The 18,229-nt window shown below is 35.9% G+C and overlaps 1 protein-coding gene across 9 annotated transcripts in view; it reads right to left on the bottom strand.

Annotated features, from left to right (window-relative positions):
• LOC122711218 overlaps window positions 1-18,229 on the bottom strand; it is a 341,055-nt gene that overhangs the window by 202,044 nt on the left and 120,782 nt on the right. For 8 of the 9 annotated variants that reach the window (XM_043929778.1, XM_043929779.1, XM_043929776.1 and 5 more), the window contains one exon: window positions 6,831-6,871. The exons of the other annotated variant lie outside the window; for it this stretch is intronic. The gene's annotated coding sequence lies outside the window, so the exon portion shown is untranslated. The remainder of the gene's footprint in view (window positions 1-6,830; window positions 6,872-18,229) is intronic. 9 annotated transcript variants of the gene reach the window in all.

Genomic DNA, 18,229 nt, shown 5'->3' with positions numbered 1-18,229 from the left:
TTTTTTTTTTTTTTTTTTTTTTTTTCCCTCCAACGTTGAATAACGGCCAGGGAAATTCATTGAAGACGAGAGAAGCCGGCGTGCAATTAGTTTTTCCACACGCAGAAGAATGCGGCGGTTACCAATCCGTCGTCGGAGAATTTAATTTTGTTACGCACAGAAAGGAATGCCGCCGTCCACTCCCCCTCCACCCTCTTTTTTCCTCCAACTTCCCCCCTTTTCCATCCACACGCGGGGAAGAAAGAGGAGAAAGAAGCGCGGGAGGGGGAAGGTGGACGATCGTCATTTGAAAATAGAATCTGAAAATTAAATGGATACCGAGCGGGGATCGATCGAGTCCTTCCTTCTACATATTTGTCTACCTACGTGGCTTCTATCTCAGGCTTGTGTTTTTACGCTGAATTTTTCCTGCCAACGTGCACGTACGCCTGCCGGTATCGTCGAATGTTTTCCAAGCGGAAGTTTCAGCGCAAAATATCAAAATATTCCCTGTAAAATTGTAACGGGTCCGTCGAGATGGATATCGATTGTTCGAAATCCGAGAAATATCAATTTTCTCTCTCTCTCTCTCTCTCTCTTTCTCTCTTTCTCCCCTTTTTTTCTTTCTTTCTTTTACTTTTGTTTCGAGGAGATGTGAATAGGTAAGTTGGAAGAGAAAATTGGATTTGGAGATTTGTCGAGCGTATGTGCGATTTGTTGGGGAAGTTGGAACGTTCCTCTATTCTCATTCTCCAACTTTAATTACCGTACTTTCGCTTTTTTTTTGTACATTTATTCGTTGGAATTATTTTAATTTATAATTGAGGTTCAAATATAGACTAATAAATGTAATATTACGTAATATATATATTGTTATAGCGCGATCTAATTAATAATTCTTGAGAAATAGACTTGTCCTCGATTAATTAATTATTTTATATATTAATATCTTAGCTATATCCTATACTTTAATCGATTAATTTTCTGACTGTATTAAACATTCTCCATTAACATTCTCATTCTTATACTATTATACAATGATGAAAATTTAAATCTAACGAATCGATTATTCTCAACTTTTTTTATCAAATAAATTTTCAAATTTCGAGAAAATTTCATTTTTCCTCTTTCAATTGATCATAATCTTTCCTCGTCCCAATTATTCCTCCTATTCGTGCCATCGATTCCAGACACCATGTACATACATACGTCTGGACGCCTACTCAGCTGCGGTCAGTTTCAGTGGGAAAGAAGTTGTCCCCCTGGAAAGGAGAGGAGGTCCATTTTCTGTTCACCGGGACAGCCAAAGGAGGGGCGGGGTAGGCGAGGAGAGGCGCTATTCACCGGTAACAAAAGGCAATCACCGTAGAAGTGGTGGAACCGTCATAAGTTATCGGAATCGGCGTCGATATTTTGCGTGAGGAGAATTTCGAAGGAAGGCGAAGGATGGCCGATCTCTCTCCTTTGGCGATCTTTAAGAATCGCCTCGTTCACGAAAGTGATTTCACAGGGGGAGTGTCACACAGTTATTCAACCGAGCAGAGACATTTTCGATAACCGATACATACTTCTGAGCACTTTTTAACGAGGCCAACTCGTTCGAGAATAGTTTCGACAGGCAAACTTGGAATCGCGATTTCGCACGTGTTCCTCTATATTTTATCCTCGTTAATTCAATTTGGTTTGGTTTGACCGAGTTTGAAATACTCTTGAGATTTGAAAGATAATTTTAAAAGGTTTTCGAACGAATTTATCTTATAATTTTGATTCAGGATTTAAAAATTGGAATCGTCGATTTATCAAGAATATTGTAGCGGTTTGATTAAGTTTGAAATAGTTTTGAGTAGATGATAGTAGATTTTTCAATTGAATTTTGAATTTAAATTTAATTTTAATTTAGGATATAAAAGTTGGAATCGATTTACAAAAATATTGTAGCGGTTTGATTAAGTTTGAAGTAGTTTTAAGTAGATGATAGTAGGTTTTTAAACAAGGTAATCCAATTATTCTATACAAATTTGAATGACGTTGAAAATATATTTATATCAAATATTGATAATTCTAATAGATATTTCTCTTATTTTTTTAACGAATTCCCGTTTGGACGAGTTTGAACGAACAATTTTCCATTATAAGTGGAATTATTATTATCATCGAAGAATTAAAAAAAGGATTTCGATCATTCTATTTTAATATTCCAAGGGTTAAGTCTTTCCTCCATTTCTTCTATTTTTTAATGAACCCCAGTTTGAACGAGTAAATATTTTTTTTTTTTCTTTCTTTTTTTTTTCACCATATAATTTCGCATACAGTGGGGAGAAAAGGAAGGAAACAGGCGGAATTACGGAAGTTTTCTCGGTGCTCATTGATTAAAGAACCGAAGAGCCTGGAGAGAAAAGAGGCTGCGTTTCCAAGACTTTCCTTTTTGTTTAAATATTTATGCCTCGTCTTTTTCATATTGTTTCCCCGCGTTTTTTATGAATTTCAACTGAAACGTCTGATTAATTAAACTGTCTCCCTTCGTCTTACTATCTTCCTCCTTTGACATTCAACGACAAACAGCATGGATTTTTAAATTAAGACAAGATACTCTATTGGGAATAAATTAAGTTACAATCTCTTTTCCACGAATACATCGTTTCACGATCCTTTTCTTTCTTTCATTCTTTTTGCTTTTTTTTCTTCCTTTTTTTTTTTTTTTTTAATCAGGAAAGAGCAAGTTAAACATTTAGAGAATTACCTGTCAAACGCACAATGTCTCTGTGATGTTTCGTTATATACTTTTAGTCGAGTCGCGCCTGCGAATTTTATATTTTATTTCTGTCAGATTTTCGCGAAAATCGATATTTTAATTTTATGGATAATTAAATTAGTTTGTTTCCTTTTCCTTTTTAAAATTAATTTTAACGAATAAAAAGATTAAAAATAAGGTAATTTCATTTTTATTCTTCTCGTGGATGGAGAATAAGAGAATAATGGATTTTTATCTTGCGCATCTTCGATCTGAGAACATTAATGTTTCTCTATTTCATTTTCGAAGAACAATGCACTCATTTTATCGAACTTTTCCAAAAAAAAAAAAATAATAATAATAATAAAATATTCCTTTCATTTTCGAAATTCCTCCATCTCTCAATTTCCATATCAACAAATCTTCGGCTGCTAAATATTTAACAAGACTCGGTGAGAATAAAATTAATCAAAAGCTCAAACTATCGATTCGTTTTCGTACAAAAATTAAATAACGAGGGAAGATGGAGCAGTGTATGATTAATTTTTCGTTTCTTCGATATCTCTTGATATTTTATCAGACGGAAGGAATCTTTTTCTATTATTTAAAAATATTTAATTACTTAGAAAATAAATCACACGCTTCCAATCTTTCTCCATCTTCCCTCGTTATTTCAACGAGGATTAAAACACGAAAAAAGACGTTTCTTCTATGTTCCGCTTCTGTACGCGATAATTTCTTCGCCGATGAATATTACAAGCACAATCACGGGAAGAGAAAACAAAATCAATCGTACACATCCCATCGAGCCTCCCCCATCCCCCATCGAACCCGAGTTACTCGTTTAAATTCCAAACAAGACAGACACCGATGGCTGCCAATAGCTCGCCTCTTTCGGCGTTTCAATCTCCCTCAAAGTCCTCTCGCTCTCCACCTCGATTCCTCGAACCACTCGAACAGCAAACTCCCGATAAAGAGGCGCCTCTGTCGCGCTATTCGTCGACTAATCGACCGTCACGAATAATAAACGGCATCTTTGACGATCTTGGAGGAGCGTGGCTTGAATCAACATCATCAGACGCGGGCAGACCGGGATGTAATTGCACAGGTTTACGATTTAATGGTCCACTCGACGCTCGGACCCTGTATAAATCGGCTCGACTTCTCCCCCTGTCTCGATAAAAATCACCCACCCTCCACTTCCCCCTCTCCAACGATTGTAGGATCGGTGGATCTTTATGCTGCGTCCATATCGGTGGAGATTCCTTGGGAAAGAAGTGATTCGGGTTAAAGATTGTTGGATTTGTTAGAAATTGACGATGGATAATGGATATTTTTATTTTTATAATATTGGTGGTGATTGTTTATTGTGTGATCGATTAAAATGTTTCTGTGAACGATATACAAAAGGTGGAGAATGATTGGAAAATTATTGGAGTTGGGGGAGAAGAAATCGAAAGATATTTCGAGGGTTTTGATTGAAAAATTAAATTGATATTGCTGAAAAATTTCTTTGGTATTTGGAATTATGTGAATAGACTTTAATAAAGTTTTCATCTCATAGAGAATGAGATTCCAAAATTTTCGAGAAAAAAAAATGGCAATGCATCTCGAGAGGGTCTCGAATACTTTTTGATGGATTCTAAATTTCAAAATTTTCCAAAAATTTCGAATCACTGTGGATGTATTCCACAAGAATTCGACAAGAATAAGAAGAAAAGAGTGGGGGGTGACCGATGTGGACGCTGCATTAAGCTTCTACCGGGGTCAAATCACAAGGCTGGCTCGTGAAAATTGAGAATACAATTTGTAAGCGGTTCGAGGATGAATATCAAGTCGATTCGATGCGATTCACCCTCTTGCTTGGCTCGATGCATTAGAATAATCACGGCAGATCGGATTTCAGATTACAACGTTTCGACTTCGCGATCATCGAGAGACGATTCGTCGATCGCGAGGAATTATATTAAGATACGATTATAGATATAATACGTTGGTTCGTTAATATTTATTTGGAATCGTTGTTGGATAAGATTAGATCGATAATATGCATGATTGAACGTGCTCGAATCGAGCCGAGGCAAAATCGGAATTGTTTCACCGATTGGATCCAAGATTAAACTAACACCGGAATTTAACACTATCGCTATTTGCATAATGATAAAATTGCCTCAAAGAGGGTGAAATTTGATATTTCACTGATTCCTGATATATTTAACACGATATTTATGATAATAAATATAAATAATTAGAATATTCGTTATGACTTTATACTTGGAAAATTTTGCCTGGAAATATTTTTGCAATTTAACAATTATCCTTTTTTTTTTTTGTACAAATTATTTTCTGAATCACAGGATGAAAATACTTCATCCATATTTTGAAAAATATAATTTATAACCTACCACCCCTCTTCATCACATCCTAGACACAATTTTATAATTAAACTTTCAATTCCATTTAAAGGAAGAAAAACGTAACTCTGAATATAATTTTCTCGTCGAAAAGAATATAGTAACAAATCCAAAAAAAAAAAAAAAAAGAAAAAAAGAAAAAATACAACGCAAAAAATATCAATATCCCTCCTCCCAAAAATCCGAAAACCCATCGAATCCCAGAATATCCACATTGGGATAACCGAGTGTCCAGATCCAATTCGAGGCGAAATTATGGAAAGGAAATAGGGAGTTTTTAGCGCGATAATGACTTTCCGGTAAATTAGAATCGATAAGCGGCATCGGTGTACCATTTCTAGATCCCCGTTAACGATCTTTTTGCCAGGGGCCCCCCGTCGGTCGAAGGGTGGCGAACATACGGGGCAAAAAAAGGGGGATGGAGGTCACCTAGTCAAACGTGCCCCTCCTTCCTCCTCCTCCTCCTCTTCCACCCCTTCTCCCCCCTTTTTATCACTTAGACAGGTAGCAAAAATTTCCACATTCGTTTCACGACTTGTGCGGACAATGATTTTCCGCAGAGGCAGCGCGATTATTAATGCGAGAAGTTGAAAGGGGAGGGGGGTTGGGGGTGGCAAAAATTCCAAATCGCTTCTGGAACGCTTTCCAGAGAGAACGCTTTTGTCCAGATTTTTTTAACGGTTAACGACTCTGGTTTGTTTGCTTTAAAAAAATACACCGTGGAAATTCTTAGCCTCTGAAAAAAAAACCCTCCCCTCCCCTCCCTTCCTCGTCTCCCCTACAAATTGGGTTACACAAATATTTCCAAAAGCTAGGTAATCCTCCCTCCAGACCTGAAATTGTTTCTTTTCTCTCTCTCTCTCTCTCTCTCTCTTCGTTTTCGTTTCTTGATGTCAATGTGTTTCAGTTTCTTTTTCCTCTTTTTTTTTTTTTGGATTCTTTCATCCGCTCGTGGACGAGTATTTTTTAACTATTTCTAACTAAGTCGACGTTTCGATTGAAAATTTTATTTGGAAAATACGTATTATTTTTCTTTTGTTGGTTTATGGTGATTCGTTTATCGAGTATTATCGAAGGAATTTATTTATTTATTTATTTTTTCTTTTGATATGTTAACGTTTCCACGTTATGATAATTTGTAAATTGATGATTCTTTTAATTATTTTCTCTTAGGATTTTGATCATTGGATTTTTTTCTTCCAACGTCAGAAGGTCGAATCTTTAAGAAAATCGATTTCATATCGTATTATAATTTAAAAATTCTTTACGAAGTATTTTTTTTTTTTCAGAAATATTTCTAATGAACGAATATCTGTAAAAATGTTGCCATATAAATATAATTGAAAATTGCCACAATCGATATTAGGATTATACGAGAATTAGAATCATTCCGTGAAATTCTTTCCTTTCTTCGAATTACTTTTCTTTCTCGAAAAAAAAAAAAAAAAGAAAATCGTTCGAACGAGAAAACGAGAAACAAACGAACGGAGTTATCTGGCACGAATTCATACGAAGACAGTATATCCGGGACGGATGAATTTTATTAGATTCTTTATGACGCACTTGGTGGCAATGAGCCGATCGTAAAACGGCGCATTAGCGGGAAACTAAAGTTACGTGATTTATTAATCTTGTCGTTGCTCGATATTTGACCGGCCAGTATTCCGTCAATTAAATCTCGTTGTAAATATCGTGGTTAAACTTACGTGTTACAGAAATTGGTGGTGGCAGCCGTACTCGCCGATACCTGAAACACGAGAACGAATTTCCATCATTATTCTCGACTCGGTTAACGATTTTGCATCTTTTATTTGTAAAAAAAAAAAAAAAAAAAAAAAAAAATACAAGTATATATATATTTTTCATTCATTAGACGTTGTGAAGTGAAGAACGAACGGGTAAATGGACATTTATGAGAAATGCACAAGGATAAAATAAATAAAACATTTAAACATGTAGTATAGATATTGTATCGTGTTATTTGGAGAATGAATCGAGTATTTATTATTTAAATTCCATTTCCATAATTAGGAATTTAATTGGTCTGATGAATTTGCATAAACGTCTATGAAAGTAAGTAATATTGAAATAATTATTATAGAATTAAATATTTTAATAATATTAAATATCGTGTAATATTCGATGATTTTAATGCCTCGTAATTAAATTTATTTTACGAGTAAAACACCGTGGATATTTATTTACAAGGGATAATCTTTTTAAAATATTTTACTAATTTTCAAAACATTCGAATAGATCAATTTCTCCCCTGAAAAATATCCACCAAAATATTACATTCGATATTCCATTTCGATAAATTGAATACCACCTTTCACGGATATCACATTTCTTCTTCCCCTCTCCCCTCCCTCCCGCATTTTTATCTCTCAATGTGTTAAAAACTCCGGTCATTTCGCCTTAAACAGCCCCCCGTTTAACAGCTTTTATTCGAAACTTTAAAATTCATGCGCGCCATCAAAGCCCAATAATACTCGAAATAACTCGTGCATTTCAACGTGGAAAGGGGTAGACACTGCCTCGCGTATTTCTGCTTCTCCAATTTAACAACCATTGAGGAAAAGTCAATGGAAAGATGTTCGAAACAGGCGTAAATGTATCGTTGGACGAGTATCGAGGCGTATCGAGGCGTATCGAGGCGTGGCCTCTCTCGAGAAAAAAAGGAAAAAGTAATAATAAGAAGAAGAAGACGAGTGTGTAAAGTCGAAAGTTTATGCGCCTATCTTTCTTACACGATGGAAGAAAATTGTAGGAAAACGTTCGCGCAAAAATGATTCTCGTTCGTTTTACGTGGAGAGACGTGTACGTATGATCGTTGTTTGTGGTGTTAACATCGTTGAAAGTTATTTTGAAAAATTTAGGAAAAAAGTGTTTAGAAATAGAATAATGTTACTGGAATAATTTATGAGAAATTATATTTTTATACAGATAAGAAAATAAAAAGTAAAGAATTATTTGTTCATCTATTGAGCGTTATAACGAGAATTATATTTTGGAAATTATTTTATATAGATAGACCTAAAATTATATTAGATATATTTTATTTAACGAAGAAAGTATTCAATTAAAAGAGAAATATATACTCAAATATTTTTCATGTATTCTTCATTCCAATTGAACATTCTTCGAATATCTCGGAGATTATAAACGAAAGATATTAAAAAAAAAATAATAATAATTCAAAGGAAAGATAAAAACCGATGGAACTTAAAAATTCGAAACTTAAAAATTCTCCAAAAAAAAAAAAAAATGTTTCTTTCGATTCGACGCACAAAAGATTTCGCACGACGTAAGACAGAGAACGACAGTGAAACGTGAAGTTTGATTTGGAAAGAAGAAGAAGAAGAAGAAAAGGTGAAAACAGCCTCCATTGTCCTCCATCGTTTCCCATTCTTTATTTTTTATTTCTTTTTTTTCTGTCCAAGAGAAGCTTGGATTTCAGTTAACCGCGCGAGATTCGAAAACAGGGATGGGATTGATTCAATGGAGGGAAATCAATTTTGGCGGGATGGGTGGCAATTTGCTTTTCAGCCGCGGCGATCGCGTCAGGATAATAGCGACGATTCGTGGTGATTGTTTAAACGGGGATAAGGCAAACAACGTGTACAGAACCGCCAAATTTTCACCACCTCCTTTTCAATATTTTATAACATCCGTTTGTTCCGCCCGAACAATCCTCGCGAGTCGTGTTTTTTTAATCATCACCGCCGTTTGTCCAACAGCGGTGAATAACGCCGAGAGAACGATTTTCGATTTCTGAACGTTTCTTTTCTTTTCCTTTTTTTGAAGAACGAAATTGAAAAAAATGGAAGAACAATTTTAAGAAGTTATTTTGTATCCTATTAATTGAATGCGATCGAATGAAAATTTTTGAAAAAATTGTGATTAAACATTTTCAGATGTCGCTAATTTAATAGTATAATATATAAATTAATAAAAAATTATATAATAATATAATAAAATAAAATAATAAAATAATAATAAAATAAAATAAAATAAAATAATTTTTGATATTGATATTTTACTTAATTGTTGTGTATGTGGATGTCTGGTAAATTGATCGCGCTCAATCGATGGGGTTATAATTTATAAAAATATTAAGAGGAGAGAAATCTATTTATTTTTAGAAAATAAATGGTTACATATTTTCTAATAAAATAAAATAAAATCATGTTTTGAAAGCAATTTATAATTACGCAATAACTAGATTTCTTTCCTCCTATAAAGTAAAGAATAAACTTTGAACTTGAAACTTTACCTTAAAATAATAAAAAAAAAACCTCCATCTCTTTGATCTCGACGATCTGATATATATATATATAGGGGATACTAACGAGACAAATCGAAACAAATTATCTTCGTTTCCGACCGTTCAAGAAATTTCCATGAAATCAATATTTATTAATTTTCGAGGAGAAATTGGAAGTCGAAGCGTTGCGCTCAAGTTGAAACTTGAACTTGTGGAATAGCCGATTCTGCGAGCGAGCATTCGCCAATTCGTAAATCTTATCCCATCGAGAACGAGAAGTTGGCGGGTCGCAAATCTCGTTTCGAAAACTGGCGCATTATCGTTGGGGAGGGGGAGAGGGAAAGCCGAATCTCTCTCTCTCTCTCTCTCTCTCTCACTCTCTCTCTCTCTCTTTTTTTTCCTCCTCCGCGGAAATCCACTTCAGACTCTCGAGCGAACGAGAGGGGTCAAAGTGCGCCGACAACGTGCCAGTGTAAGCGCAAATATCTTCTCGAGGGCGGAATATCCAACTGAAATCCTTGAAAAGTTGTCCAAGATATAGGATACTTACGTATACTTCCGGTTTATAACATCTGTCTACTGACTTCTTTTTTCTCTTCTCCTTTCTCTTTTTCTTTTTAAATTTAAAACGAATCGATATGAGTCGAATTTTTATTTTTCGTTCGAGAAAAGGAAAAAGGAAGAATTATTATTTTATTCGTGGCAATAATTTTCCGATTTATTTTTCATCGGACAAGGATCGTTCAAGATGAATTGATTGAACGAAAAATAGGTAATTACTTAGCAAGAGGGGGAAAGCGAGACATCGTGATTCCATTGTTATCTCGCCACCCTAATCGGAATCGTCCTTGACCTAGGATCCCCGAGCCACAGCATCCTCTCGGCAAACCCTCGAATCCTCTCGTCTCTTCGACAATCATCCCTACTTCTGTCTTTTCTAAAAACCTTTCTAAAACATCATATCAACATTTCGCATATACATTTTCGAAAATTAAGAAAAGTAAGAATTAAATAAAGTAAATTTCCCACCTAATTTTGTGCCTAATTAATTGAAAACAATTGGATTCCTTCTTCTCGTTCTTCTCCTATAATTAAGTATCCTATGAACTATTTCTACTACTTTTATTTTCATTCAGATTAAAAAAAAAAGAATTCAATTAAAAAAAAAAGAAAAACAGACCTCATTCAATCTACGATTAAACAGTTTCATCGTGAAAAGAAAAAAAAAGAAATAAAGCTTAAAAATCGAATGAATTAACCTAATTAAATCTCCAAACGATTCTACCATTTCCAGTTTCGTCCACGTCGTTATCATCGTTTACGCCTCGATTAAAAATAATCGCATCTCGTCGCGTCTATCCTCACCTGGCCAATTGATCATTCGAAATTTAATCAATTTCCTCCATTCCTTTCCCATCCACGAGAGAAATTTAAATAAATAAATTTATATATCCCGATCGTTCAACCGAATCGGGTTGACAATCCTCAAGCCGAATTAAAAATATGATACGCTCCTTTCACGTTTCTTCTCCGCCCCTATAATTAATTATATCGATTGATCGTGCCCCCATCGAGGGTTTCGAAGGAGGGATACGAGACATCAGAGAATGCAAACACGGAACCGTCGTTGCAATACCACGATAGTGCATTATCGTGTAGCAAGTCGTGCTTTTGTCCGTCGAGAGATTTGGTTACAAGTACAATCGATCAGAGAGAGAGTCTATCTAATTGCTGTAGGTCCCGTAACGCGGTGTTAATGACGTAGCACAATGATATTCGATTCAGGATGAAGCAAGCTGCTGGATGAATCGGGGAGGGGTGGCGTACCCTGGCCCCCCCTCTCCCACGTTCACCACGTTCACGGAATCTATCAGCCACGGTCTGACGTTCCACGTAAACGGGTGTGTATTATGGAGGATGTGTACGCGAGGGGATAACAATGCCCTCCCCCCTCTCCCTTAACCTCGAAACGTTTTGGAAAATTATTCTAACGCGGTGGAGGAGGAAAACGTATTCCGGATTATTCTGATGTTTCACGGTCACGGGGACGGAGGATGAGAGAAAGAAATTGGCAAATTTGGCATTAAGAAATTGGAAAATGGAAGTTTTTCATCTTGATTCGAAATTGAAGGGAAAGTAATTATTATTTATGTGAAATTTTTTTAAAGATTTTATAAATTTAGAGAGGAAACTCAATTTGTAGCAATTTATGTAAATTATGTAAGTGAAGAAATAGGTAGATAATATTAGGGAATAGGTTGTGGGAAATGATTGGACCAAAAGTAATAGCAAGAAAGAATATATTTAATAAAGAAAAATGTGGATCTTGATTTGGAATTGGATGAAAAGGGAAATAAGAATTAATTACCTATAAAATTTTTTAAAAGTTTTATAATCTTAATTTAGAAAAGAAACTCAATTTGTAGCAATTCAATATAACTAAAGAAATAAATAGATAATATTAGGGAATAGGATATGGGAAATTCTTGATTTGAAATTGGATGAAAAGGGAAATAAGAAATAATTATCTATTTTTTAAAAGTTTTATAATCTCAATTTAGAGAAGAAGCTCAATTTGTAATAATTTATATAAATGAAGATAATATTAGGAAATAGGTTGTGGGAAATGATTGGACCAAAAGTAATAGCAAGAAAGAATATATTTAATAAAGAAAAATGTGGATCTTCATTTGGATGAAAAGGGAAATAAGAATTAATTATCTATGAAATTTTTTAAAAGTTTTATAATCTCAATTTAGAAAAGAAATTTGCAGCAATTCAATATAACTAAAGAAATAAATAGATAATATTAGGGAATAGGATGTGGGAAATAATTGGACCAAAAGTAATAGCAAGAAAGGATATATTTAATGAAGAAAAATGTGAATCTTGATTTGAAATTGAATGAAAAGGGAAATAAGAAATAATTATCTATTTTTTAAAAGTTTTACAATCTCAATTTAGAAAAGAAACTCAATTTATAGCAATTTATATAAATGAAGATAATATTAGGGAATAGGTTGTGGGAAATGATTGCAGTAATACCAAGAAAGGATATATTTAATAAAGAAAAATGTGGATCTTGATTTGGAATTGGATGAAAAGATCCATGAAATTTTTTAAATGTTTTACAATCTCAATTTAGAGAAAAAGCTCAATTAGTATCAATTGTATAAAATGATTCGACCAAAATTAACATCATGTATTATATACACATGAATCATGATGATCTATATTCCACTACTTTGACCTCACTATATCGATTCAAAAAAAAGTTCGATCGAAGCAGCGATCGATTTACATACACAAACTCAACAGATAATAAATCGCTCATAACATCCACTATACACAGTCGTTCAAAATGCTCGACTCGTGGTTTCGAATAAGAAAATTTTTTCCCAAATGAAGGGAGATGGAAGGATAATAACGGAGTGTAATGCCTCGATCGCATCCGACGCCGGTTAAATTCCTTTGGATCTTCAGACTCTCGGTGGCTGGCAGAACGCCACCAGAAAGTTAATTCGTCCCGGCGCCGAATCAATTCCCCGCGTTATATAAATATATCGCGGCTCTGGACGAATCTCCACAGATTCCCCACTTTCAACGCTCCCCTTTCCCCTCCTTCGTTGCGTAATCAGCCTATTATTCGCTCGTCCGGTTCACAGTTTACAAATTAATCCCCTTTAAAAAACTTTTAAACTTTTTTTAAAATCTTCGATCGAACGCACCCTCCACCCCGAGAGCCTCGCCCTCGCGAAATTGATCGAATAAAATTTCCATATTCGATATCCGGATGATGATGATGATGATGATGATGATGATGATGGTGATGATGAGAATTCGTCCAATTGGAGGGAAATTCACTTCTTTCGGAAGTAGAAAGGAAAAACGGAAAGGTGGGGAGAGGGTGGAAAGGGATACGAACGCGATACCCGTGGAAGATGAGACGAAGAAGAGAGGGATAGAGCCGCACTTAACCAATGCACGCCTATCTCATCGAGGTCTTTAATCACCCATCGTGTAACGTTGTGCCATCTAAACCGTAACTCCAGACGTGCTAACGATTACGGTTTAGCCTGCTAACGAATCTGTCTGCCCGTGTACACGTGTTTCGTATTCATATGAAATCCTGTAGAACGCCCCACAGGAGTTCTCCCTCGAGCTTGTTAAACGAAATATCTTAAGGGGGTAAACGATCGAGAAGAAAGTTCTATTTAATCGCGTCATCCCCTTCTTCCAACTCTGCTGCGAATTCGTTCGCGTTTATCGTTGCAACGTGATCGATTTACATATACAAACTCAACAGATAATAAACCGCTCATAACATCCACTATACACAGTCGTTCAAAATGCTCGACGTGGTTTCGAATAAGAAAATTTTTTCCCAAGCGAAGGGAGATGGAAGGATAATAAGGATGTAAACACGATTATTATTACACTGTTCGAGAATCGTTGTCGAAACTGATCGGTGGTATATAAGATGATGAATCGAAAGGTGGTAAGAATTTTTTAATGGAATTGATATCGTAAGAGGAAAGCTTCCTCTTTAATATGCCTTTTTGATTCGCGTCGATACGATTTCTAGTTCTCAAGATATCATAGGTGTTAAAGATATTCGTGGTTTTTAAGACTTTGCTCTCCTTGTCGCACACTTGAATCTCTCTTTCTCTAACCCGTCTCGCATATATCTTTGGAATCAATGGAGATACGAAACAAAATGGATCGAACGAAAAGCATATATTTTTACATCTAGAAGTGAGCGAATCTTAATCTAAAACTTTTAAATCGTATTATTAAAAAGTCATGATATTATTTTAGCATTTCGTTATATGAGATATTGAATAAATGTGAAATGAAATGAATAAATAATAGAATGTTATAATTTGTTTAAGTATCGAACGAGTCGATGGTCAGTTTATAGAATTTAATATACGTGTAATTTTATATAAAATAATAAAGAGAAGCATATTCAAGATTTCACCTTGTAAACCGTGAAACCAAATACTATTTTAACGGCATTGTCTTTGCCAAATGAACAACGAACAAACGAACGTTACGTCAAATAAGTATATTTAAATATTGCTCGTTATAGCTGCGAGACAATTTGGAAGTATGCCTTTGAAATACGATCCAAACCGCCCTTCTTAGTTACAACTCTGCTCAAGAGTGACAAGAATATTCGTACATTTTCATTTCCATCCAGGTAATTTTTATCGCAATAGAAACAGATTTAAGTAAAATATTCGAACGCGTTTAATTATATTCATTCGAAATTATTATCTTGAAATTAATTTCAATAAAAATATTCAAGGAAAAGCATTTATTCGAAACAAACGCGAGGTTGACGATACTTCGCCATAACCTTCGAGTTTTCAACCCGACTTTTTATTTCCCAACCCCTTGAAATTTCGCCCTTGATCCCTTCCCGAGAAAAGGGACCGAGTCTCGACCCCCGAGAACCGGAGAGGAACAGAGACAGCAGACGAATCACAGAAATATCCCCCCCTTCGAATCATCTGCCACTCGACATCAAAGAAATCAACAAACCTTTCGAACAAACCCGTCCAAGAGATGTGCCTAAAAGCCGGCCTGGAACAACGATCACAAAGAAAATCGGTTGTACGACAACCGATAGGAAAAAAGAGAGAGAGAGAGAAAAGAAAAGAATGCATCCGTGTACCAGCACGTAATACCAGCTAATTACGGATCACCCGCGGCCCTGTATAAATTCTAACGTGGCTGGAACCACGGATGACGCCTCTCGCGCCGGTAAAACCGCGTATTAAAATTCCGGACGCCCGGTGAAATACTGATCCGCGTCGAGGGTGTACCCACCACAAAGGTACACGTTGGACGAGTGGATGAAGAGGAGGAGATGCAGAGAGAGGGAGAGAGAGAGAGAGAGGAGAAGACGCGCCACCGTTGGAATACTGGAAGCCCGTGGCCCGGGGGATTAATCACGGGGCATTATGGCGGCGGTGGCTCAAAAGCGAGGCAAGGAAACGAAGGTAGGAAGGAAGTAACGAACGAGGCTGAATCATAACTCAACCTGCTCGATCTACGCCCGTATCTGCCAGGGCTCGCATTAATAAGGGCATAAACGGTGTATAATTTCAAAGTAGTAGGCACTGTTCCCTGTTTCAAAGTCAAAGAGCCATCGTGCTCTTCGTTTCGTAATCTTTCCCCTCCCTCCCCCGCTCCATCCCCTCCAAGCACCAAGGATTTCTTCGTTCCGTCGAAGTTTACGATAGGGGAGGGAGGGAGAGGGAGGGGAGGGGAGAGAGAAGGGTTATACGTTATAACAGCCTCGAGCTGTTCGAGAAGGGATCGCACGTATCGGGGATTATCATACGTAATTCTTATCCCGTTTCGCGTGGGAATATTTGGATATATACTTTTGGATACATTCCGAATATATTCTCTTTGTATGTTTGTAAAAGATCGGATTGGGGTTAATTAATTATCTCAAAGATTTTTCTTTCTTTCTTTTCAGGGAATTTTCGAGGAATTTTCGTATCTCGAGAATCTTGGAAAGATTCGATTGGAATTCCGATTTGTTTCTTGGTTCAAATAGTTTTTAAATTGTAAGTTATATGTAATAATATTTTAAAGAAAATACTTATTACGACGTGTCATCCTTCGTGTCGCAATTACATTCAAGGCGCAATTCATATCAAGGAATTGGAATCTTTTATTCCTGGATATAATAATATCGGTCCCCTTGAATCAAAAAACGTATAATATAATAATAATCATATTAAATGATATTATAAAAGAAGGAAGGAAAAGTTGGAGAAATTAATATCGACAGAAAAGATTAAACGGATGATGTTGAAGGTACTGTCGAGTCGGTATTTATACTCGGTTATTATTGTTGGCTCAGCGTTGTAATCCACGTTAAACTTAACCGTATTAAATTAGTTTCGAATTAATTTAAAGTGAAATTTATGCACTCCCCCCATTTTCTGGCGTCGCGCCTCCTCAACCGCGCCTGTTGCTGTTGCTGCCTCCACGGGGCAGCAACGTTTGCCCACCCCCCGCCCCCGAATAATTGATACACACGCGGGGCCCACTAATATAAAATTAATTGAATTTTCAGCTTTTGTTCGAATTAATTAGCAGCAAAAACTTCGGTTTTCCGGCTCCAAGTTAAACATCCACCTGACTGATACCCTCTCCCCCTCCCCGTGGACGAGCCAGCCACCCATCGCTCGCTAATTAAGCGCAAAGTTGAAAACTCTAATCTATAACGTAATCAGATTATGAATTTGTCCGTGAATAGGATATTACACAGAGGGGGGCCTGGGACGAAATTGATAATGCTTTCGTTCGTTCGTTCGTTCGGTTGCATGAGGGGGATGATGAAAAATTGATAAACGGATTCTGTTTCTGCGAACGTTTGTCTTTCGAAACAATTGTTACGAATATTTTATTTCGCACTCGTGTTAAAGTTTGGAATTTCTGGGGAACAGAATCTCGGATGGGATCTTGGAATCTTGCGATATTTTTATTTTCGAACTTGGAATATATATGAAATACAATATTGAATATTTTATTCGGTTAAGTTGAAGAATTTCTATAGATCTTGATAGATCAGAACTTTGAAACGAGATCTCATTACCAATCGTAATTATTTTTTTTCGATTGAACTCTCCAACAAATTTGAATACTATCGTTTCTATCGATCGATGCAATCGTTAAACCTTAACCTTGCTATGCACAATACTGCAATACTCAATCTCGATTCTTTTCAAAATTACCGATTGAATAATAATAATCAATTAAACGAATAATTAAATCACGGAGTATCACGAGCAAAAACCAAACTGAATCATCCTCGTGATTCGTTACAGATTTTTGGAATTTGAAAATGGCAAGGATTTGATAAAAGATTGGAGGAAACGAGGGACTGATCATCGAATCCATTCCAAAATTCCATTCGAAATCGCGGGGAGCGATAACTCGAGGGAGAAAATTATCGTAAGACGCAATAGGCAAAGTTAAATAATAATTCAATCTTGTCAATCTCGTCGCAGTTCCCTTTTCGTTCCCCTCTTATTGTCTCCTTTCAACCTGGAGGAAACTGCACTTATGATATGCAGAGATACTACGTCTCTTCCTAACATCCCTATGTACACCTATAACGGAACTACTGAAATTCTGGCGCAAATACACAATGGCAAAGCTCATATTGCATAGAGGCTCGGTGCACGAGGCAGCACAGAGAGTTTGGTAATTTAACTGAAATCTAGAATCTCGTTTCGAATCGACTCCTCTCCTCTGGTCTAATACATCGCGAAAAGGCATTGATACGATGCAACAGCTCGAATTTTTTTTTTTAATAATCGCCATTTTCCTTTTAAAATTATTCTTGGAAAATTTTGAGTTGAAAATAAATCGTATAAATGAGCTTGAAATTATTCGAAATTACGAAATCGTGGAGAGATATCTTCTCGAAATATTAAAATTTCTTGAGTTTACGATTTCGTAAACTTTAATTCTCAAATTGGTGGTTAGATCTTTAAGTTAATTATTTTTCCAACGATGTTATGTTGTGCTATCGATAATTACCAAAAAGTGGTTAACATCGAGCGGTTAACTACTCTAAATCGTAATGAAAATTTCAATCATAGTATCTGCATTCGTTAAAACAAGCTTTAGCGATCCATCGAACGCATCTGCATACGTAATCGTTAATTAAAACGCTCTACAAAGAGAATTCGAAACACAACCAACCGCGCGATACCGTATTCTACAACCTAATCCCACTGTTCATTTATAAAATTACTTTAATTCACCGCTCCAATTTCAAAAGGACCCGCCAACAAATTTACAAGA

Source organism: Apis laboriosa, unplaced genomic scaffold (genome assembly GCF_014066325.1).
Source record: "Apis laboriosa isolate Shangri-la unplaced genomic scaffold, ASM1406632v1 scaffold16_cov148, whole genome shotgun sequence".
Lineage (NCBI taxonomy): Eukaryota > Metazoa > Arthropoda > Insecta > Hymenoptera > Apidae > Apis > Apis laboriosa.
The sequence above is the reverse complement of the archived record's forward strand: the minus strand, read 5'-3'. Positions and strand labels throughout refer to the sequence as shown.